The 23,888-nt window shown below is 38.6% G+C and overlaps 2 non-coding genes and 1 pseudogene across 2 annotated transcripts; all 3 read left to right on the top strand.

The window, feature by feature from the left end:
- Positions 1 to 9,278: 9,278 nt before the first annotated feature.
- LOC141267173 (5S ribosomal RNA) lies at positions 9,279 to 9,398 on the top strand. Its single transcript, XR_012321186.1, has one exon. It is a non-coding gene; the product is annotated as a 5S ribosomal RNA (ribosomal RNA).
- Positions 9,399 to 10,338: 940 nt separating this feature from the next.
- Positions 10,339 to 10,457, top strand: LOC141266833 (5S ribosomal RNA). Its single transcript, XR_012320854.1, has one exon. It is a non-coding gene; the product is annotated as a 5S ribosomal RNA (ribosomal RNA).
- A 621-nt stretch (positions 10,458 to 11,078) lies between these two features.
- Positions 11,079 to 11,198, top strand: LOC141267336 (5S ribosomal RNA; annotated as a pseudogene).
- The last annotated feature ends 12,690 nt before the right edge of the window (positions 11,199 to 23,888 follow it).

Here is a 23,888-nt window from a genome sequence, read left to right as displayed (position 1 = left end):
GCTCCTGAGGATACAAAACCTTGGACCTAACGTCCGCCAGCTCCATGGACAAACTCTGCAACTGCCGAGCTAGACCGGCTACTGGATCCATGGTAGCTGGAGAAAATCTAAGCGGTCGGTGAAAATGTCACGCTGTCTCTGTATACTGGAGGTAGGGGGCCTAAGCTGACCCTAAGCTGGGGCCCTGACTAATCCCTCAACCTGGAGGTACTGTTAAAGGTACAGAGGTCCAGGCCGCCAGCGTAACCCCTACCTCCTGAGGATCCCTGCACCTAAGTAATCTAGTCCTGAGAAGGCCCCCGATCACAACAAAAGGGGACAAGTAATAATATGCCCACACACAGTACTTAGACGAACGAGACAGTACAAGGGAAAAACCAAAACCACCTTGCATACAAAAACTACACAACTACAACAGAGGGAACACCAACGGGAAAGGAGATAAATGATAAAGCGAGGAAGGGAAAAAACTCTCCGAATACACTTATCTCTGAAACTCCAAATACCACGATCCGCTCTGTTAGTCTGCATGAAATGCTTTCACCGACACTTCCCTAACAGACCAGCAGGCATTTGAAGGAGTCTCACTACAGCAGCATTGATTGCAGCTGGGCGAGGCTGGACCTCGTCTAGCACAGAGAGAGAGAGAGAATTAACTCCCTCACTGCCGAAAAGCACAAAGCACCAAAAAGTCAGCTGCGAGAAGTCAGGCTGTGTAATCGTGACGATCTTCGTGGCGACACACCCGTGACAGCCCGGTCTTAAGTTACATCAGTTGAAAATAGAATGAATGGGATCCTATTCTATTAGCTCAAAGTTCAAAGGCCACAGCTGTCACACGTCATGCTGTAAAGATACTTTAATTTGCACGAACACTTCATGCACAGAAAATATTAGCAACACAAAAGAATTAATAAGTATTACATATATATTATAGTTCAACTAGATATATTGTTATTATTTTAAAATGTTATACACATAAAATCATGCAATTTTTTCACTTCCTGTGTGAATAAAGAAATAAATCCATTTTAGAGTTCTTTGATCAAATCCTGCTTTGGAATGAAAACTCTAAGGAAATATAAGAAAATAAAATTAAATATCAAATTCATACAGAAACAGAATTATTTAAATATCTTATACATATATTGGTTGGTTCTAATGTAATTCAAAATATTGCTACTTAAATTTATATATATGAAGTTCTAATTTATAAATTAATATATATATATATATATATTTTATAAACGTATATATAAATACAATTATACGCAATCTCTACTTAGACAAGTGTATATATATATATATATATATATATATATATATATATGAACTATTACAAACTATGTAACTACAATTTTACTGTATAAGATTATAAATAAATATTGAGACATTGTATTACATTTTGATACAACATTATAATTACAGTTTTTCCTTAGCCACTCCGTAAACCAAATCTTCTGTCTCTCTCAAATATCTCCAGGAACGCCCAATTTAGGAAAGACATTTTTCTATCCTTCAAAACCTCAGAGAACTGCCTGTTCTTCTGTCCACATTCCATGACGTCACTGTGAGTTGGTCGTCTCACCTGTCTCTGTCCATCAGTTTCAGCCATTTTCCTTTTTAGAGAATCACAGTTCTGACTGAGAATTAACTCATTCTGTGGAGAGATGGATCTTTGCACTGGCTGATATGGCTTATAACATATATGAAATCTTCTTCGTATTTGATAGAGTTCACTATGGGGATGACTCAGTCTAGGAGAGTTTGATATTGGCTTTTGGTAAGATTTTACCTTTCCTGGTTTTATAAATTTAGCTTGATTTATTTTCTTTTCACGATTCTCATGTTTTCTAACAAAATCCAGCATCTGCGCACATTCAAATAATGAATTTTTTTGTGATGCCATAACTTGGGAAACTGAATTTAGGAATTTGAATTTTTGTACAAAAGTTGTTATCATATGTTGTACTTTTCCATTTTTGATGAGAGCTTTGTACAACCGTTCAAATATGGACATGAATGTATATGTACATTCCTTCCTACCAATCCTTAGTTTCTGCAGATCTTCTATTTTGGGAAAATCCTTTGTGACACAATAAATCAAATATCTTAATCTGTCCGAATCATTTTCCCATCCATTAGGAGAGTCATTTTCACAGGGCATTAAATGTAAACGTCTGGACAATGTCACAGGAATCCATATTTTAAATAATTGATTCCTCTCCTCATTGGATAAATCAAACGTATCAGAGAAGCTCTCAAATGTCTCTGAATTTCTACAGGCATGGATTTTGACATCATATTTTGGCATGATTTTGTATAATTTCAGCAAATTATTCCTCATTTTAATTTGGAGTTGAGCCTGGGTAATTCCAGAATTCTCTGATATTTTTAGTGGCTCTTGTACGTCCGTTCCTCCTACGTCACTCAAGTCTCCTCCCACATCACCTAGTATGTCGGTTTCTCGTATGTCAGTCATGTCTCCTCCCATGTCAGGTTTCTGTATATCCGTCTCTTGGTCAGACCCAAGGTCACCTTCAGTTACAGACACGTGTCTTACTTCTTGTTCATTTTCCACATTACAGTCAGAATCAGTATCACCGTCTGACACTTCTACACTATTTTCCTGCTTAGAAATCTCTAACACAAGACTATGAAAAAAATCTACCAAATGTAGAATATTTCTCAATTTCTGTTTGTCTCTATTTACCAATTTAGAAGTTAACTGTAAATTCTGCAATTCACATTCTTTGTATAAACTGAGCCACAAAACTTCTATGTCATCTCCTACATTAACTTTGAAATTAATATTACTTTGTTTAGCAAAAGAAGAAATTATATCCATATTTTGCTTACCTTAAGATTCCTTGGCTTCTCTTTATCAGCACGTCCTGTCTTCAGTTTGTCTGATTCTTTTCCTGTGTGATTCTGTTCCTTGTTAGTACCTCTTTTTCCTGTCTTTCCTCAGTCTGTAGGTCCTTTCTGTTTCTCGTGACAAACTAGTGAATTTACTGACACGTGAACAACAGCTGTTCAGCTCGTCAGGACTCCCCCCTTGTTCACGGAAGAAATTCACTTACTTAATTTAAAAAACAAAAAAACAGGACTGGCTGGCTCACAATTGTAAAATAATACTCTTCCTGTATTATTTTTTTCTACTGAGGACTTCTCAAAGTATCAATATCACGATATTCTTATAAAAAAGTGTATCTATTTATTCTTGGATTGTCCATTAAAAAGAATCAGATTGCAGCAGGTACATACAATAATTAGTTATAAAGTAATTGTCTATTTGTCCATAATTAGCTTAATTGTTGAGATTCACCCATCTTTCCTTGGATCCTGGCTGGTAAATCATGTCTTTGTCCAGCATGTGTCCAGACCTACATGTCATCTGCTTCTCAGCATGAAGATTCTGTGTCTTGTGGGGTGGGCAGAGCAAGAGAGCCCCCCCTTTCTGTACCATGGGCTTTTACTGCCAGTCGTATGGACACCTGTTCTACATATGGTAGTGAACCAAAAATACACACACAAATAGCGCATGTCAACTAGACACGATGGCTGAGGCATAGAACTCAGAAAAATGATTATCGATTAACATTCCAAATGAATTTCCATAATTAACCATTTAACAGAGACCGCCTGGGAATACCAGGTGCTGTAGGCTTTTGCTTTTTCCTTCCTTCCACCAGCAGGGGGCACTCTCTTCTATGCCTTTTTTCCATTCCCTTTCACAAGTGCACACATTCATTCTCTTTTCTTTTTTTCATTTGCTTTCTCTCTTGCGCTATTTCATCTCTGCAAAATACCAGCATCCTTCTGATCACCGTGGGCCTCCAGCATTGTTGCTTATTTACTTTTAATACTAGGCTCCTTTTCACCAGGACCAGCATCTCCCGGGTGGCTGGAGGCAACCACTGGTAACCCCAAGCAGAAGACCTTTGCAGGCAACACGACCCTCCCCCCTGAAGAGCAGCTCAATGTCACTGGCAACCATCTCACCCTCTTCCTTCACTCACCCCTGGACGTCTCGCTCCGCCCCCAAGTTACGGGTCCAGCTTGCTCTTTCTGTCACATTACCGCGATGAAGGGTTTAGCCTGCAGGAGACCCTGCGCCGAGACATTTTTGAAGACACCTGATGCGGCGGGTGAATCACTGCTAAACAAACCACACCTGTAGGGACGGCACAGCCTTTGCATGGACCCTTCGGAGCCCGCCCCGTCACGGCCAGAATGCTCTCCACCAAGCGTGTTACAACTCTCCTGTTAGGTTTTTTTTAGTTTGCTGGTCACATGACCATTTTGCCTATTTAATCCGGCTCCGCCCTCCTGGCTTTGCTGGACTTCATTTGTATTTACTACTGTTGAGCTAGCTTGTTGCTCTGTTGCCGTTCTCTGTTAGTTTTGCTAGGTCTTCTGACCCCTATGCCTTTTTGTTGTGTGTTTGTCTTTGACTGCTACTATTTCTGCTAGGAGGTGTCCAACTTTTCCCAGTCCCTAGATCTTGTAGGGATTCCTACCTCACATCTATATGTCTGCGTTCAGACTAGCCGAGGACTTTAGCGGTTCTGATCGCAGGATCAGGTTCCCCGTTACATCGTAGGGATCTAGTTTAGTTCTATTGTAGGGATAGATCTCCTTTCTTTCCTTAGTCTCTGTAGCAGATCATAACAGTAATTCCAGCCATAAAAAAAAAAAAAAATTTCTCTAAGGAAAGACCTCCAGTTTTCCATCATGGTCTCGGTGCAAGATTTGGCTCAACGCTTGCAGGGACTCTCTCTGGAGGTGACCAAGCTCCAACAACACGTGAGTAGCTGTTCTGGAGCGCATTTTGTGGAACCTAAGGTACGTCTGCCTGATCTATTTTTTGGCAAACAACAAGATTTTTTTTCTTTTAAAAATGCTTGTCTATTATATTTTCGTTTGAGACCCGGATCCTCTGGTGATGAATCACAGCGCATAGGGATCATAATGTCACTTTTGCGCAAAGATCCTCAGGGATGGGCTTTCTCTCTCCAACCTAGCGATCCGTGCTTTAGATCAGTGGATTGTTTTTTTTCTGCTTTGGGTTTGTTGTACGATGATCCTGATCGTGTCTCATCTGCTGAGTCTGAATTAAGACGTTTGAGGCAGGGATCAGGTAATGTGGAAAAATATTGTTCTCACTTCCGTCGGTGGTCTGCCCAGGTGGGGTGGAACGATTCTGCTTTGAAAAGCTTGTTTCTTGCAGGGCTATGTGAAAGGGTAAAGGATTTACTGATTGCTTATCCCACACCTGGAAACTTGCAGGAGGCAATGCAATTAGCTATACGGGTGGACAGGAGACTGCGTGAAAGGGTTAATGAGAGCAAATCCTCTGCTATGTCAGCTTCGAGTCCTGAGAGGTTCTGTGCTGAGAATGGAGAGCCGATGGAAATTGGGGCGATGGCACCCCGCTCTCAGAAAAAAGACCGCCGACTTTCTGAAGGCTTGTGTTTCTATTGCGGAAATTCTGGTCATTTTATTAAGAGCTGTGTGCTTCGTAAGAAGAAAGAAAAAAAAATGGTCAGTCATGCTCGTATTGCCTGTTTAAATTCTAAGGGAGTATTCCTATCTGCCACTACTGCTGCTCAGGATGAATTAATTGAATTTCGGGTATTTGTGGATTGTGGATCTACTCTGAATGTGATTGATGGGGGATTCTTGGAAAAACTTAGATTAGAACCTAAAACTTTGTCATCCCCTATTGCTGTGGTTTCTGTCGATGGCTCTCCCTTGAAGAGTGTTACTCACAAGGTCTGTGAATTTCCCCTCACTATTAATGGTATTCATCAAGAGAATTTGGATTTGGTGGTATTGGATAATTTGCCTTCTCCAGTAATATTGGGGTTACCCTGGTTAAAATTGCACAATCCTGTACTGGATTGGTCTACCAATGAAATTAAGTCCTGGAGCCCTAAGTGTTATGACAAGTTTTGTAACGGGCGCATTGCTTCTGTGGCTAGAGGGGAATTGCCTGTACCTATTCAGGATTTTTGGAGAGTTTTTTCTGAGGAGGAGTCGCAGGTTTTGCCTCCCCATAGTGACTATGATTGTACCATTGAATTTGTCCCTGGCGCGACTCTTCCTAAGAGTCGTTTATTTAATCTTACTATTCCTGAAAGAAAGGCTTTGGAAGAATACATACAGACAAGCTTGGCCGCCGGTCACATTAGGCCTTCCAAGTCTCCTGTGGCTGTTGGATTTTTTTTTTGTAAAAAAAAAAGATGGCGGTTTACGTCCTTGTCTGGACTTTCGTGAGATTAATAAAATTACTGTACGCAATCCTTACCCACTGCCATTGATTCCTGATTTATTTAACCAGTTAGTGGGGGCCAAGTGGTTTTCTAAAATTGATCTCCGGGGGGCATACAATTTGTTGCGCATGAAGGAGGGTGATGAATGGAAGACTGCTTTTAACACTCCTGTGGGTCATTTTGAGAATCTGGTTATGCCTTTTGGTCTCACCAATGCTCCAGCATTTTTTCAGAATCTTATTAAAGATATCCTTAGACCTTTAATCGGCAAAAATGTGGTTGTGTATTTGGATGACATTTTGATTTATTCGCCGGATCTGGAGTCTCATTGGCGGAGCGTACGTGAGGTATTACAGTTATTAATGGACAATTCGCTTTTTGCTAAGCTGGAGAAATGTGAGTTCGCTGTACAGAGAATTAGTTTTTTGGGCTACATTATCTCCAGTGAAGGTTTTGAGATGGACCCGGTTAAAGTTCAAGCTGTGCAGGAATTGCCTAGGCCTATTGGTTTGAAATCGATACAGAGGTTTTTGGGTTTCGCCAATTATTACAGAAAATTCATAAAAATTTTTTCTATTATTGTCAAACCGCTGACCGATCTCACCAGGAAAGGTGCTAATGCGGTTCAGTGGACTTCTGAGGCCATTGAAGCTTTTGTGTTTCTAAAGGAGAGGTTCACCTCTGTTCCCATCCTTATGCAGCCTGATGTGACTAAGCCGTTTTTGGTTGAGGTTGATGCTTCTTCGGTGGGGGTTGGTGCGGTGTTGTCTCAGGAAAACAAGGATGGAGTACATCCCTGTGCCTTTTTTTCAAAAAAATTTTCCGAGACTGAACTTAATTACGATATTGATAATCGGGTATTGCTGGCGATTAAACTCGCATTTGAACACTGGCGTCATCTCTTGGAAGGTGCTGAATTTCCCATTCAGGTTTTCACTGATCATAAAAATCTGATCTATCTTGATGCTGCCAAGCGCTTGAATGCCCGTCAGGCTAGGTGGGCACTTTTTTTCTCGCGGTTTAATTTTTCCGTTACTTACATCCCGGGTACCAAGAATGTTAAAGCGGATGCTTTGTCTCGCAGCTTTTCTCCCATGGTCGGTGTTGAGGAGGAAGAGGAGACCATTTTACAAGAAGGTGTTGTGATTGCTGCTTTGGACTCCGTTTTGGAGGATGAGATTCTTAAAGCACAGGAGAATGCCCCATCTAACACTCCCCATGGGAGGTTGTTTGTGCCTACGACCTTTAGGAGAGATTTGTTTGTTGAGTGTCATGAGTCTCGGTTGGCAGGTCATCCAGGAATTTCTGAGACCAAGAGACTTGTGGGTCGCAGTTTTTGGTGGCCTGGATTGCAGAAGGAAGTCATTAAGTGGGTGCGCCATTGTACTGTGTGTGCAAGATCCAAGTCTTCGCATGCTCCTGCTGCGGGGTTGCTTTGCCCTCTGGAGGTTCCTAGTGCACCTTGGACACATCTGGCTATGGACTTTATTACTGACCTTCCTCCCTCTGAAGGTTTCACGGTCATCTGGGTGGTCGTGGACCATTTTAGCAAGATCTGTCACTTGGTTCCCTTCATCAAACTGCCTTGCGCTAAGACACTCGCTAAGGCCTTTGTCAAGGAGATTGTCAGACTACATGGTGTTCCTACTGACATTATTTCTGATAGGGGACCTCAGTTCGTGGCTCGTTTTTGGCGTGCCTTTTGTGACAGGTTGGGAGTTCATTTGTCGTTTTCATCCGGATATCATCCTGAGTCTAATGGCCAGACAGAAAGGAAGAACCAGGATGTTGAGCAGTTCTTGCGTTGTTTTGTGGCAGACAATCAAGAGGGGTGGTCTGAGTTTCTGCCACTTGCTGAATTTGCTCTTAACAAACATACATCCTCTTCTGCTAGGTGTTCGCCTTTTTTTTGTTGTTCTGGGAGACATCCGTCTTTTGGGTCATTTTCCAAATTGGTTTCGGCTGTGCCTGAGGAGGAGAGTTTTTCCGGTGATTTGGAGAGAGTTTGGACGGATGTGCGTGGTAATCTTCAGGAGGCTAACAAAAAATCTAAGAGGTACTTTGATAGGAAACGGCAAGAGATTTTGTTTGCGGTTGGTGACATGGTTTGGTTGTCCTCTAAGAATCTGCGATTGAGGATTCCTTCTAAAAAATTGGGTCCCAAGTTCGTAGGGCCCTTTAAGGTACTTCAGATAGTTAACCAATCTGCTGTTAGGCTGGAGGTTCATACGTCCTGGAGGATTAATCCGGTGTTTCATGTTTCTCTGTTGAAAAAAGCTGATGTGTCGGATGGTGACGCCTCTGCCACTGTTCCTCCGGTGGTGGAGGACGGGGAATATGAAATTTCCCGCATCCTAAATTCTAGACGGTATAGAGGGAGTTTGCAGTATCTCGTCGCTTGGAAGGGTTTCGATAACTCATGGGTGAGAGCGGATTATGTTTCTGCCCCCAGACTTGTCCGAGCGTTTCACAGGAGGTTTCCTGGTAAGCCTGGGCCTAGGGGATCCGGAGGATCCTCTTAGAAGAGGGGGTACTGTTACAACTCTCCTGTTAGTTTTTTTTTAGTTTGCTGGTCACATGACCATTTTGCCTATTTAATCCGGCTCCGCCCACCTGGCTTTGCTGGACTTCATTTGTATTTACTACTGTTGAGCTAGCTTGTTGCTCTGTTGCCGTTCTCTGATAGTTTTGCTAGGTCTTCTGACCCCTATGCCTTTTTGTTGTATGTTTGTCTTTGACTGCTACTATTTCTGCTAGGAGGTGTCCAACTTTTCCCAGTCCCTAGATCTTGTAGGGATCCCTCCCTCACATCTATAGGTCTGCGTTCAGACTAGACGAGGACTTTAGCAGGTCTGATCGCAGGATCAGGTTCCCCGTTACATCGTAGGGATCTAGCTTAGTTCTATTGTAGGGATAGATCTCCTTTCATTCCTTAGTCTCTGTAGCAGATCATAACAAAGCGATCCTGACAAAGGCTGGCCGGGCGATGGATCGAGCAGCGTCTACTGGCCATACCACCTTGGATGCGCCTGATCTCGTCTGATCTCAGAAGCAAAGCAGGGCTGGGCTCGAACAGTACTTGGATGGGATACCTCCTGGGAACACCGGGTGCTGTAGACCATTTTGATGATGTTTTGCCCTACTGCCCAGCTCGGCTAGCATGGAATGGCGCCTTGCCGGACACCGACCTTAAGTAACTTAGATGATGGAAGCCCTAAGGCCTCTGAGCCAGTTGGCAGCTAAGTACGCTACCCCGCCGCCCTTCACGCAGGCCTGACACCGAGCTCCTTGCCACGGCTAGGAGTGCTTATTGACTCCGCAGCTCGCCGTGTGGAAATGATGGCGTTAAAAGCACCCGGGGCCGTGAAGGGGCAGGCTTTCAGCAGGTGCCCAGGGAAGGTTTTGGATGCCGGCCGCCTAGCGAGGGCCAGCAGAAGTAACATGTTTCTCTGCAAAGAAGCTTGTGTAACCAAGCCAGACGGCTAACAAAGAGCTAACCTCAGTGCAAGGAAGGCAAGGAAGGTGCGGAAGGAATTGGGGAGGGGGGGTGATTCCTGCTAGGGCCCTGAAATCATAAAACAGGCAGGAGAGTCTGACGCATGGTGACGGAGAGGTTGTAGGGGCAGATAGGGGGTGTTGTCACGTGCGAGCACGTGTGCATGCTGGCTTGTGTGTGAGAGTGCACTTCCTAGGTGTTGCGCGCTGCAGACAGTCAAAGGGATTGTTCCCTTTCATTAAAAGTTAATCCCCGGCTGCAGGCTATTAGAAAGCAACTAACCGCACTCTACTCACCCTACCCGGGTCTACCGGTGAGTCTCGCCTCTGCTCCCGGCCTGTGGCATTGGCCGTGAAGCTGACGTTCCGTCGACAGCGCTGCAGCCGATCAGTGAGCTCAGCGGCTCTGAGTGGGGCGTTCTGTCTTCAAGACCTTTTAAGGAAGCCAGCAAAAAAATTGAAGAGAAGGGAAAGCACAAAAGGACCTGGTCTTCCTGAACGCTGGAAAGGGCATCCGGCAGCCAGCATTCAAAGTAGAAAAGCAGAAAGTGAGAGGCTTGTCTCTGCCTACGGCCACACCACCCTGAACACGCCCGATCTCGTCTGATCTCAGAAGCTAAGCAGAGTTGGGCCTCGTTAGTACTTGGATGGGAGACCACCTGGGAATACCAGGTGCTGTAGGCTTTTGCTTTTTCCTTCTTTCCACCAGCAGGGGGCACTCTCTTCTATGCCTTTTTTCCATTCCCTTTCACAAGTGCACACATTCATTCTCTTTTCTTTCTTTCATTTGCTTTCTCTCTTGCGCTATTTCATCTCTGCAAAATACCAGCATCCTTCTGATCACCGTGGGCCTCCAGCATTGTTGCTTATTTACTTTTAATACTAGGCTCCTTTTCACCAGGACCAGCGTCTCCCGGGTGGCTGGAGGCAACAACTGGTAACCCCAAGTAGAAGACCTTTGCAGGCAACACGACCCTCCCCCCTGAAGAGCAGCTCAAAGTCACTGGCAACCATCTCACCCTCTTCCTTCATTCACCCCTGGACGTCTCGCTCCGCCCCCAAGTTACGGGTCCAGCTTGCTCTTTCTGTCACATTACCGTAATGAAGGGTTTTGCCTGCAGGAGACCCTGCGCCGAGACATTTTTGAAGACACCTGATGCGGCGGGTGAATCACTGCTAAACAAACCACACCTGTAGGGACGGCACAGACTTTGCATGGACCCTTCGGAGCCCGCCCCGTCACGGCCAGATTGCTCGCCACCAAGCGATCCTGAGAAAGGCTGGCCGGGCGATGGATCAAGCAGCGTCTACTGGCCATACCACCTTGGATACGCCCGATCTCGTCTGATCTCGGAAGCAAAGCAGGGCTGGGCTCAGACAGTACTTGGATGGGAGACCTCCTGGGAACACCGGGTGCTGTAGACCGTTTTGATAACGTTTTACCCTACTGCCCAGCTCGGCTAGCATGGAAAGGCGCCTTGCCGGACACCGACCTTAAGTAACTTAGATGATGAAAGCCCCAAGGCCTCTGAGCCAGTTGGCAGCTAAGTACGCTACTCCGCCGCTTTCACGCAGGCCTGACGCCGAGCTCCTTGCCACGGCGAGGAGTGCTTATTGACTCCGCAGCTCGCCGTGTGGAAATGATGGCGTTAAAAGCACCCGGGGTCGTGAAGGGGCCAGGCTTTCAGCAGGTGCCCAGGGAAGGTTTTGGATGCCGGCCGCCTAGCGAGGGCAAGCAGAAGTAACATGTTTCTCTGCAAAGAAGCTTGTGTAACCAAGCCAGACGGCTGACAAAGAGCTAACCTCAGTGCAAGGATGGCAAGGAAGGTGCGGAAGGAATTGGGGAGGGGGGGGTGATTCCTGCTAGGGCCCTGAAATCATAAAACAGGCAGGAGTGTCTGACGCATGGTGACGGAGAGGTTGTAGGGGCAGATAGGGGGTGTTGTCACGTGCGAGCACGTGTGCATGCTGGCTTGTGTGTGAGAGTGCGCTTCCTAGGTGTGGCGCGCTGCAGACAGTCAAAGGGATTGTTCCCTTTCATTAAAAGTTATCCCCGGCTGCAGCCTATTAGAAAGCAACTAACCGCGCTCTACTCATCCTACCCGGTTCTACCGGTGAGTCTCGACTCTGCTCCCGGCCTGTGGCATTGGCCGTGAAGCTGACGTTCCGTCGACAGCGCTGCAGCCGATCAGTGAGCTCAGCGGCTCTGAGTGGGGCGTTGTGTCTACAAGACCTTTTAAGGAAGCCAGCAAAAAAATTGAAGAGAAGGGCAAGCACAAAAGGACCTGGTCTTGCTGAGCACTGGAAAGGGCAGCCGGCAGCCAGACGTCAAAGTAGAAAAGCAGCAAGTGAGAGGCTTGTCTCTGCCTATGGCTACACCACCCTGAACACGCCCGATCTCATCTGATCTCAGAAGCTAAGCAGGGTTGTGCCTGGTTGGTACTTGAATGGGAGTCTGTAAAATAATACTCTTTTCCTGTATTACTTTTTTCTACTGAGGACTTCTCAAAGTATCAATATCACGATATTCTTATAAAAAAATGTATCTATTTATTCTTGGATTGTCCATTAAAAAGAATCAGATTGCAGCAGGTACATACAATAATTAGTTATAAAGTAATTGTCCATTTGTCCATAATTAGCTTAATTGTTTAATTGTTGAGATTCACCCATCTTTCCTTGGATCCTGGCTGGTAAATCATGTCTTTGTCCAGCATGTGTCCAGGCCTACATGTCATCTGCTTCTCAGCATGAAGATTCTGTGTCTTGTGGGGTGGGCAGAGCAAGAGAGCCCCCCCTTTCTGTACCATGGGCTTTTATAGCCAGTCGTATGGACACCTGTTCTACATATGGTAGTGAACCAAAAATACACACATAAATAGCGCATGTCAACTAGACACGATGGCTGAGGCATAGAACTCAGAAAAATGATTATCGATTAACATTCCAAATGAATTTCCATAATTAACCATTTAACATTTCCCGCTTTTTTGAGAATAAAAGGACTTTAACTGAAATTTCTCAAAAGAAGATACATTCATCAATCATTTTTTCTTTCCTTCTTCCTTGGCAATATCATTAAATTTCCATAATAATAATAATAGTAATAATAGTATCAATATCGGATTATTGTTATATAATGATGTGAATTCATGTTATGGTAAGCCGTGACTAATATTAATTTAATATGTATAATTATACTTCCCTATATCTAAATTGAAGCAATCGCGGGTTCAATCGTCATCATCTGATCTCATCGGGTCGTCGTCTCGTCTTCTTCTTGGTTCTTTTATAACACAGTCTTTAGATGAAAACTCTTTTGAAATAAATTACAGCATGTAGATATTGTACAGTCCATAATTGTGTTCATTATTGTTCAGTCCATAAACTGTACTCTTTATTAGAAAGATCATGTGTGTCAGTTGATAAGAAAACAAAGTCCATGGATGAAATGTAGCTTTAATATCTGTGCAGTGTCACCTGGACTTACGTTGGATCGTCTTTGGAATCTTCCGTGTGTCCGCACTGGTCTCGTGTCACTTTTGGAACAGATGTGACGTCTTTGGTCAGTAAAGGAAGGGTTAGCTTGACACTTTCCTGCTTTATATAGCACCATAACCAGTACTCAGTCCTTTATATACAACACACATATGCCAGGTATTACCTGTTCACCAGCTTTCATTGAAGCGTTGCAGGTGATAAGAAACCACTGGAACGTGATGAAACTTGAACACAACACAGTACATATAGGATCATCGTCCTCTGCCGTCCTGGTGATCAGTGGTGTGAATTGTATTGTATGTAATGGACACAGTCTATTATAACACTCAGCATTCACACCTGTTACCTTCTGAGACGTCCGGATATCAGTTGCTTCTTCTTGTAACTTTTGAGAATCTCTTTGATTTATAAAAATTAAAAGTCTTTATTAAGATAGAATTCATAATTGCGATGTCTTGATTGAAGTCTTCATTCCCTAATCTGATACCAAATCTGGCAGTTTTTCCTAACCTATAATATCACAGCGTACCATAGCAATCAGTAATATCCATCTAATTATTATCAAAATATTAAAATAAATTATGTTTGGAATAATAAACAATAATAGATAATAATTCATTATCAATCAAGTTCTCCATATGATAGAACATTTTTATGTCATAGGTGTAATTACCTTTTCCAACCCATAGGTGTCAGTGTATTTTGAAAAAACAAGTTTTTATATCTATATTAAACCAATAATATCAAAGAATGTATACTCCTGAACCAAAATGAATAAATATATGAATGTATGAATGAATGAATGAATGAATAAATGAATGAATGAATTGTTGTGTTTACTCAGAAAATGTAAACATTTTTTTCCTTAGCAATATATATTTAATGAAGCAATACTCTTGTATTAGACATTACTTTATTAAATATTAATGTGTTTTCTCAATTGAGATATTGAACTCAAATAAAATCAAATGAGAATTAAAAAATGAAAAAATAGAAAAATAAGAAGTATAAAGTAAGAATAAAATTTTAAAAATGAAAAATAAAATTAAGAGTAAAAATAAGAATAAAAATAAAAATAAGGCCTTTAAATTTTAATGACAAATGCAGAGTAATTATATTCTCCATAAAAAATACCCTTATATCTCCATTATCTGGATGATTTCATATTTGTCATAACCTTGTACCACCAAAAATTATTAAATTATGCAACTTTGCATGTAATACCCTTCTTAATTATACCATAGTACCTTATTATTATTTCTTCTTTATTAAAATGTGTGGAAAATAAGTATTGATCAAAAGTGATTATGTAATCAGGATCAAAAACACATTTTCCCCCTTAATACCAAAAATATTATTTTATAAAATTTATGAATATATCAAAACCAAATTAAAAATAATTATTCTTCTAGAAATATTGTGCATAAATTTCATATCGATGAGTAGCATAGATTTGACTAGAGAGAGGCGTGTACCTATTTAGGTAACCATTAAAAATAATATTATAGTTATTCAAGAATATTATCATGTGGAAAATTATTCTAAATATAAATTTGCTTTGTAAACCATTTTGATGTGTAGTTGCCCTTATCCACTATTAGTTAAATCAAGAAATAATAATTATTAAAGAAATATAGAAATATATATATGTAGATAATACCTAATTATGTATTATAATTTCCTCAGAATTAAATATATTTTTGTACCTTCACATAAAGAAACATTTTTTTTTTTCAAACATACAAACATACGAGGCCTCTGTCACATCAATCACACTTAGCAGCTGCTGATTTACTCATCTGTCACCTTCACTCTGACATTCACAGATCTGTTCAACTCAAACATTCCACATATGAAGTTTTAGATATATATATATATATATTTAACCCAAAATTGTTGTATCCCAATTTATTAATGCTCATTGCCATATCAATTGAATATCTTTATATTTCTTTGAATATTCCCCAAGTACATATTATATAATATGAGAGTAAGTCACTGGAATTTCAGACACTTGAAAAAACTCTTGTCTTAGATTCTTTTTTCACTGGCTGCCCGGTCTTAAGTTACATCAGTTGAAAATAGAATGAATGGGATCCTATACTATTAGCTCAAAGTTCAAAGGCCGCAGCTGTCACACGTCATGCTGTAAAGCTACTTTAATTTGCACGAACACTTCATGCACAGAAAATATTAGCAACACAAAAGAATTAATAAGTATTACATATATATTATAGTTCAACTAGATATATTGTTATTATTTTAAAATGTTATACACAAAAAAAAAATTCAATTTTTTCACTTCCTGTGTGAATAAAGAAATAAATCCATTTTAGAGTTCTTTGATCAAATCCTGCTTTGGAATGAAAACTCTAAGGAAATATAAGAAAATAAAATTAAATATCAAATTCATACAGAAACAGAATTATTTAAATATCTTATACATATATTGGTTGGTTCTAATGTAATTCAAAATATTGCTACTTAAATTTATATATATGAAGTTCTAATTTATTAATTAATATATATATATATTTTATAAACGTATATATAAATACAATTACATGCAATCTCTACTTAGACAAGTGTATATATATATATATATATATATGAACTATTAGAAACTATGTAACTACAATTTTACTGTATAAGATTATAAATAAATATTGAGACATTGTATTACATTTTGATACAACATTATAATTGCAGTTTTTCCTTAGCCACTCCCTAAACCAAATCTTCTGTCTCTCTCAAATATCCCCATTAACGCCCTATTTAGTAAAGACATTTTTCTATCCTTCAAAACCTCAGAGAACTGCCTGTTCTTCTGTCCAGATTCCATGACGTCACTGTGAGTTGGTCGTCTCACCTGTCTCTGTCCATCAGTTTCAGCCATTTTCCTTTTTAGAGAATCACAGTTCTGACTGAGAATTAACTCATTCTGTGGAGAGATGGATCTTTGCACTGGCTGATATGGCTTATAACATATATGAAATCTTCTGCGTATTTGATAGAGTTCACTATGGGGATGACTCAGTCTAGGAGAGTTTGATATTGGCTTTTGGTAAGATTTTACCTTTCCTGGTTTTATAAATTTAGCTTGATTTATTTTCTTTTCACGATTCTCATGTTTTCTAACAAAATCCAGCATCTGCGCACATTCAAATAATGAATTTTTTTGTGATGCCATAACTTGGGAAACTGAATTTAGGAATTTGAATTTTTGTACAAAAGTTGTTATCATATGTTGTACTTTTCCATTTTTGATGAGAGCTTTGTACAACCGTTCAAATATGGACATGAATGTATATGTACATTCCTTCCTACCAATCCTTAGTTTCTGCAGATCTTCTATGTTGGGAAAATCCTTTGTGACACAATAAATCAAATATCTTAATCTGTCCGAATCATTTTCCCATCCATTAGGAGAATCATTTTCACAGGGCATTAAATGTAAACGTCTGGACAATGTCACAGGAATCCATATTTTAAATAATTGATTCCTCTCCTCATTGGATAAATCAAACTTATCAGAGAAGCTCTCAAATGTCTCTGAATTTCTACAGGCATGGATTTTGACATCATATTTTGGCATGATTTTGTATAATTTCAGCAAATTTTTCCTCATTTTAATTTGGAGTTGAGCCTGGGTAATTCCAAAATTCTCTGATATTTTTAGTGGCTCTTGTACGTCCGTTCCTCCTACGTCACTCACGTCTCCTCCCACATCACCTAGTATTTCGGTTTCTCGTATGTCAGTCATGTCTCCTCCCATGTCAGGTTTCTGTATGTCCGTCTCTTGGTCAGACCCAAGGTCACCTTCAGTTACAGACATGTGTCTTACTTCTTGTTCATTTTCCACATTACAGTCAGAATCAGTATCACCATCTGACACTTCTACACTATTTTCCTGCTTAGAAATCTCTAACACAAGACTATGAAAAAAATCTACCAAATGTAGAATATTTCTCAATTTCTGTTTGTCTCTATTTACCAATTTAGAAGTTAACTGTAAATTCTGCAATTCACATTCTTTGTATAAACTGAGCCACAAAACTTCTATGTCATCTCCTACATTAACTTTGAAATTAATATTACTTTGTTTAGCAAAAGAAGAAATTATATCCATATTTTGCTTACCTTAAGATTCCTTGGCTTCTCTTTATCAGCACGTCCTGTCTTCAGTTCGTCTGATTCTTTTGCTGTGTGATTCTGTTCCTTGATAGTACCTCTGCTTCCTGTCTTTCCTCAGTCTGTAGGTCCTTTCTGCTTCTCGTGACAAACTAGTGAATTTACTGACATGTGAACAACAGCTGTTCAGCTCGTCAGGACTCCCCCCTTGTTCACGGAAGAAATTCACTTACTTAATTTAAAAAACAAAAAAACAGGACTGGCTGGCTCACCATTGTAAAATAATACTCTTCCTGTATTATTTTTTTCTACTGAGGACTTTTCAAAGTATCAATATCACGATATTCTTATAAAAAAATGTATCTATTTATTCTTGGATTGTCCATTAAAAAGATTCAGATTGCAGCAGGTACATACAATAATTAGTTATAAAGTAATTGTCCATTTGTCCATAATTAGCTTAATTGTTGAGATTCACCCATCTTTCCTTGGATACTGGCTGGTAAATCATGTCTTTGTCCAGCATGTGTCCAGGCCTACATGTCATCTGCTTCTCAGCATGAAGATTCTGTGTCTTGTGGGGTGGGCAGAGCAAGAGAGCCCCCCCTTTCTGTACCATGGGCTTTTATAGCCAGTCGTATGGACACCTGTTCTACATATGGTAGTGAACCAAAAATACACACATAAATAGCGCATGTCAACTAGACACGATGGCTGAGGCATAGAACTCAGAAAAATGATTATCGATTAACATTCCAAATGAATTTCCATAATTAACCATTTAACATTTCCCGCTTTTTTGAGAATAAAAGGACTTTAACTGAAATTTCTCAAAAGAAGATACATTCATCAATCATTTTTTCTTTCCTTCTTCCTTGGCAATATCATTAAATTTCCATAATAATAATAATAGTAATAATAGTATCAATATCGGATTATTGTTATATAATGATGTGAATTCATGTTATGGTAAGCCGTGACTAATATTAATTTAATATGTATAATTATACTTCCCTATATCTAAATTGAAGCAATCGCGGGTTCAATCGTCATCATCTGATGTCATCGGGTCGTCGTCTCGTCTTCTTCTTGGTTCTTTTATAACACAGTCTTTAGATGAAAACTCTTTTGAAATAAATTACAGCATGTAGATATTGTACAGTCCATAATTGTGTTCATTATTGTTCAGTCCATAAACTGTACTCTTTATTAGAAAGATCATGTGTGTCAGTTGATAAGAAAACAAAGTCCATGGATGAAATGTAGCTTTAATATCTGTGCAGTGTCACCTGGACTTACGTTGGATCGTCTTTGGAATCTTCCGTGTGTCCGCACTGGTCTCGTGTCACTTTTGGAACAGATGTGACGTCTTTGGTCAGTAAAGGAAGGGTTAGCTTGACACTTTCCTGCTTTATATAGCACCATAACCAGTACTCAGTCCTTTATATACAACACACATATGCCAGGTATTACCTGTTCACCAGCTTTCATTGAAGCGTTGCAGGTGATAAGAAACCACTGGAACGTGATGAAACTTGAACACAACACAGTACATATAGGATCATCGTCCTCTGCCATCCTGGTGATCAGTGGTGTGAATTGTATTGTATGTAATGGACACAGTCTATTATAACACTCAGCATTCACACCTGTTACCTTCTGAGACGTCCGGATATCAGTTGCTTCTTCTTGTAACTTTTGAGAATCTCTTTGATTTATAAAAATTAAAAGTCTTTATTAAGATAGAATTCATAATTGCGATGTCTTGATTGAAGTCTTCATTCCCTAATCTGATACCAAATCTGGCAGTTTTTCCTAACCTATAATATCACAGCGTACCATAGCAATCAGTAATATCCATCTAATTATTATCAAAATATTAAAATAAATTATGTTTGGAATAATAAACAATAATAGATAATAATTCATTATCAATCAAGTTCTCCATATGATAGAACATTTTTATGTCATAGGTGTAATTATCTTTTCCAACCCATAGGTGTCAGTGTATTTTGAAAAAACAAGTTTTTATATCTATATTAAACCAATAATATCAAAGAATGTATACTCCTGAACCAAAATGAATAAATATATGAATGTATGAATGAATGAATGAATGAATAAATGAATGAATGAATTGTTGTGTTTACTCAGAAAATGTAAACATTTTTTTCCTTAGCAATATATATTTAATGAAGCAATACTCTTGTATTAGACATTACTTTATTAAATATTAATGTGTTTTCTCAATTGAGATATTGAACTCAAATAAAATCAAATGAGAATTAAAAAATGAAAAAATAGAAAAATAAGAAGTATAAAGTAAGAATAAAATTTTAAAAATGAAAAATAAAATTAAGAGTAAAAATAAGAATAAAAATAAAAATAAGGCCTTTAAATTTTAATGACAAATGCAGAGTAATTATATTCTCCATAAAAAATACCCTTATATCTCCATTATCTGGATGATTTCATATTTGTCATAACCTTGTACCACCAAAAATTATTAAATTATGCAACTTTGCATGTAATACCCTTCTTAATTATACCATAGTACCTTATTATTATTTCTTCTTTATTAAAATGTGTGGAAAATAAGTATTGATCAAAAGTGATTATGTAATCAGGATCAAAAACACATTTTCCCCCTTAATACCAAAAATATTATTTTATAAAATTTATGAATATATCAGAACCAAATTAAAAATAATTATTCTTCTAGAAATATTGTGCATAAATTTCATATCGATGAGTAGCATAGATTTGACTAAAGAGAGGCGTGTACCTATTTAGGTAACCATTAAAAATAATATTATAGTTATTCAAGAATATTATCATGTGGAAAATTATTCTAAATATAAATTTGCTTTGTAAACCATTTTGATGTGTAGTTGCCCTTATCCACTATTAGTTAAATCAAGAAATAATAATTATTAAAGAAATATAGAAATATATATATGTAGATAATACCTAATTATGTATTATAATTTCCTCAGAATTAAATATATTTTTGTACCTTCACATAAAGAAACATTTTTTTTTTTCAAACATACAAACATACGAGGCCTCTGTCACATCAATCACACTTAGCAGCTGCTGATTTACTCATCTGTCACCTTCACTCTGACATTCACAGATCTGTTCAACTCAAACATTCCACATATGAAGTTTTAGATATATATATATATATATTTAACCCAAAATTGTTGTATCCCAATTTATTAATGCTCATTGCCATATCAATTGAATATCTTTATATTTCTTTGAATATTCCCCAAGTACATATTATATAATATGAGAGTAAGTCACTGGAATTTCAGACACTTGAAAAAACTCTTGTCTTAGATTCTTTTTTCACTGGCTGCCCGGTCTTAAGTTACATCAGTTGAAAATAGAATGAATGGGATCCTATACAATTAGCTCAAAGTTCAAAGGCCGCAGCTGTCACACGTCATGCTGTAAAGCTACTTTAATTTGCACGAACACTTCATGCACAGAAAATATTAGCAACACAAAAGAATTAATAAGTATTACATATATATTATAGTTCAACTAGATATATTGTTATTATTTTAAAATGTTATACACAAAAAAAAAATTCAATTTTTTCACTTCCTGTGTGAATAAAGAAATAAATCCATTTTAGAGTTCTTTGATCAAATCCTGCTTTGGAATGAAAACTCTAAGGAAATATAAGAAAATAAAATTAAATATCAAATTCATACAGAAACAGAATTATTTAAATATCTTATACATATATTGGTTGGTTCTAATGTAATTCAAAATATTGCTACTTAAATTTATATATATGAAGTTTTAATTTATTAATTAATATATATATATATTTTATAAACGTATATATAAATACAATTACACGCAATCTCTACTTAGACAAGTGTATATATATATATATATATATATATATGAACTATTAGAAACTATGTAACTACAATTTTACTGTATAAGATTATAAATAAATATTGAGACATTGTATTACATTTTGATACAACATTATAATTGCAGTTTTTCCTTAGCCACTCCCTAAACCAAATCTTCTGTCTCTCTCAAATATCCCCATTAACGCCCTATTTAGTAAAGACATTTTTCTATCCTTCAAAACCTCAGAGAACTGCCTGTTCTTCTGTCCAGATTCCATGACGTCACTGTGAGTTGGTCGTCTCACCTGTCTCTGTCCATCAGTTTCAGCCATTTTCCTTTTTAGAGAATCACAGTTCTGACTGAGAATTAACTCATTCTGTGGAGAGATGGATCTTTGCACTGGCTGATATGGCTTATAACATATATGAAATCTTCTGCGTATTTGATAGAGTTCACTATGGGGATGACTCAGTCTAGGAGAGTTTGATATTGGCTTTTGGTAAGATTTTACCTTTCCTGGTTTTATAAATTTAGCTTGATTTATTTTCTTTTCACGATTCTCATGTTTTCTAACAAAATCCAGCATCTGCGCACATTCAAATAATGAATTTTTTTGTGATGCCATAACTTGGGAAACTGAATTTAGGAATTTGAATTTTTGTACAAAAGTTGTTATCATATGTTGTACTTTTCCATTTTTGATGAGAGCTTTGTACAACCGTTCAAATATGGACATGAATGTATATGTACATTCCTTCCTACCAATCCTTAGTTTCTGCAGATCTTCTATGTTGGGAAAATCCTTTGTGACACAATAAATCAAATATCTTAATCTGTCCGAATCATTTTCCCATCCATTAGGAGAGTCATTTTCACAGGGCATTAAATGTAAACGTCTGGACAATGTCACAGGAATCCATATTTTAAATAATTGATTCCTCTCCTCATTGGATAAATCAAACTTATCAGAGAAGCTCTCAAATGTCTCTGAATTTCTACAGGCATGGATTTTGACATCATATTTTGGCATGATTTTGTATAATTTCAGCAAATTTTTCCTCATTTTAATTTGGAGTTGAGCCTGGGTAATTCCAAAATTCTCTGATATTTTTAGTGGCTCTTGTACGTCCGTTCCTCCTACGTCACTCACGTCTCCTCCCACATCACCTAGTATTTCGGTTTCTCGTATGTCAGTCATGTCTCCTCCCATGTCAGGTTTCTGTATGTCCGTCTCTTGGTCAGACCCAAGGTCACCTTCAGTTACAGACATGTGTCTTACTTCTTGTTCATTTTCCACATTACAGTCAGAATCAGTATCACCATCTGACACTTCTACACTATTTTCCTGCTTAGAAATCTCTAACACAAGACTATGAAAAAAATCTACCAAATGTAGAATATTTCTCAATTTCTGTTTGTCTCTATTTACCAATTTAGAAGTTAACTGTAAATTCTGCAATTCACATTCTTTGTATAAACTGAGCCACAAAACTTCTATGTCATCTCCTACATTAACTTTGAAATTAATATTACTTTGTTTAGCAAAAGAAGAAATTATATCCATATTTTGCTTACCTTAAGATTCCTTGGCTTCTCTTTATCAGCACGTCCTGTCTTCAGTTCGTCTGATTCTTTTGCTGTGTGATTCTGTTCCTTGATAGTACCTCTGCTTCCTGTCTTTCCTCAGTCTGTAGGTCCTTTCTGCTTCTCGTGACAAACTAGTGAATTTACTGACATGTGAACAACAGCTGTTCAGCTCGTCAGGACTCCCCCCTTGTTCACGGAAGAAATTCACTTACTTAATTTAAAAAACAAAAAAACAGGACTGGCTGGCTCACCATTGTAAAATAATACTCTTCCTGTATTATTTTTTTCTACTGAGGACTTTTCAAAGTATCAATATCACGATATTCTTATAAAAAAATGTATCTATTTATTCTTGGATTGTCCATTAAAAAGATTCAGATTGCAGCAGGTACATACAATAATTAGTTATAAAGTAATTGTCCATTTGTCCATAATTAGCTTAATTGTTGAGATTCACCCATCTTTCCTTGGATACTGGCTGGTAAATCATGTCTTTGTCCAGCATGTGTCCAGGCCTACATGTCATCTGCTTCTCAGCATGAAGATTCTGTGTCTTGTGGGGTGGGCAGAGCAAGAGAGCCCCCCCTTTCTGTACCATGGGCTTTTATAGCCAGTCGTATGGACACCTGTTCTACATATGGTAGTGAACCAAAAGTACACACACAAATAGCGCATGTCAACTAGACACGATGGCTGAGGCATAGAACTCAGAAAAAAGATTATCGATTAACATTCCAAATGAATTTCCATAATTAACCATTTAACAGAGACCGCCTGGGAATGCCAGGTGCTGTAGGCTTTTGCTTTTTCCTTCCTTCCACCAGCAGGGGGCACTCTCTTTTATGCCTTTTTTCCATTCCCTTTCACAAGTGCACACATTCATTCTCTTTTTTTTTTTTCATTTGCTTTCTCTCTTGCGCTATTTCATCTCTGCAAAATACCAGCATCCTTCTGATCACCGTGGGCCTCCAGCATTGTTGCTTATTTACTTTTAATACTAGGCTCCTTTTCACCAGG

Source organism: Phyllobates terribilis, unplaced genomic scaffold, assembly GCF_046119375.1.
Source record: "Phyllobates terribilis strain yellow unplaced genomic scaffold, ASM4611937v1 Scaffold_4__5_contigs__length_816908805, whole genome shotgun sequence".
NCBI lineage: Eukaryota > Metazoa > Chordata > Amphibia > Anura > Dendrobatidae > Phyllobates > Phyllobates terribilis.
This window is presented reverse-complemented; position numbering and strand designations above follow the sequence as displayed.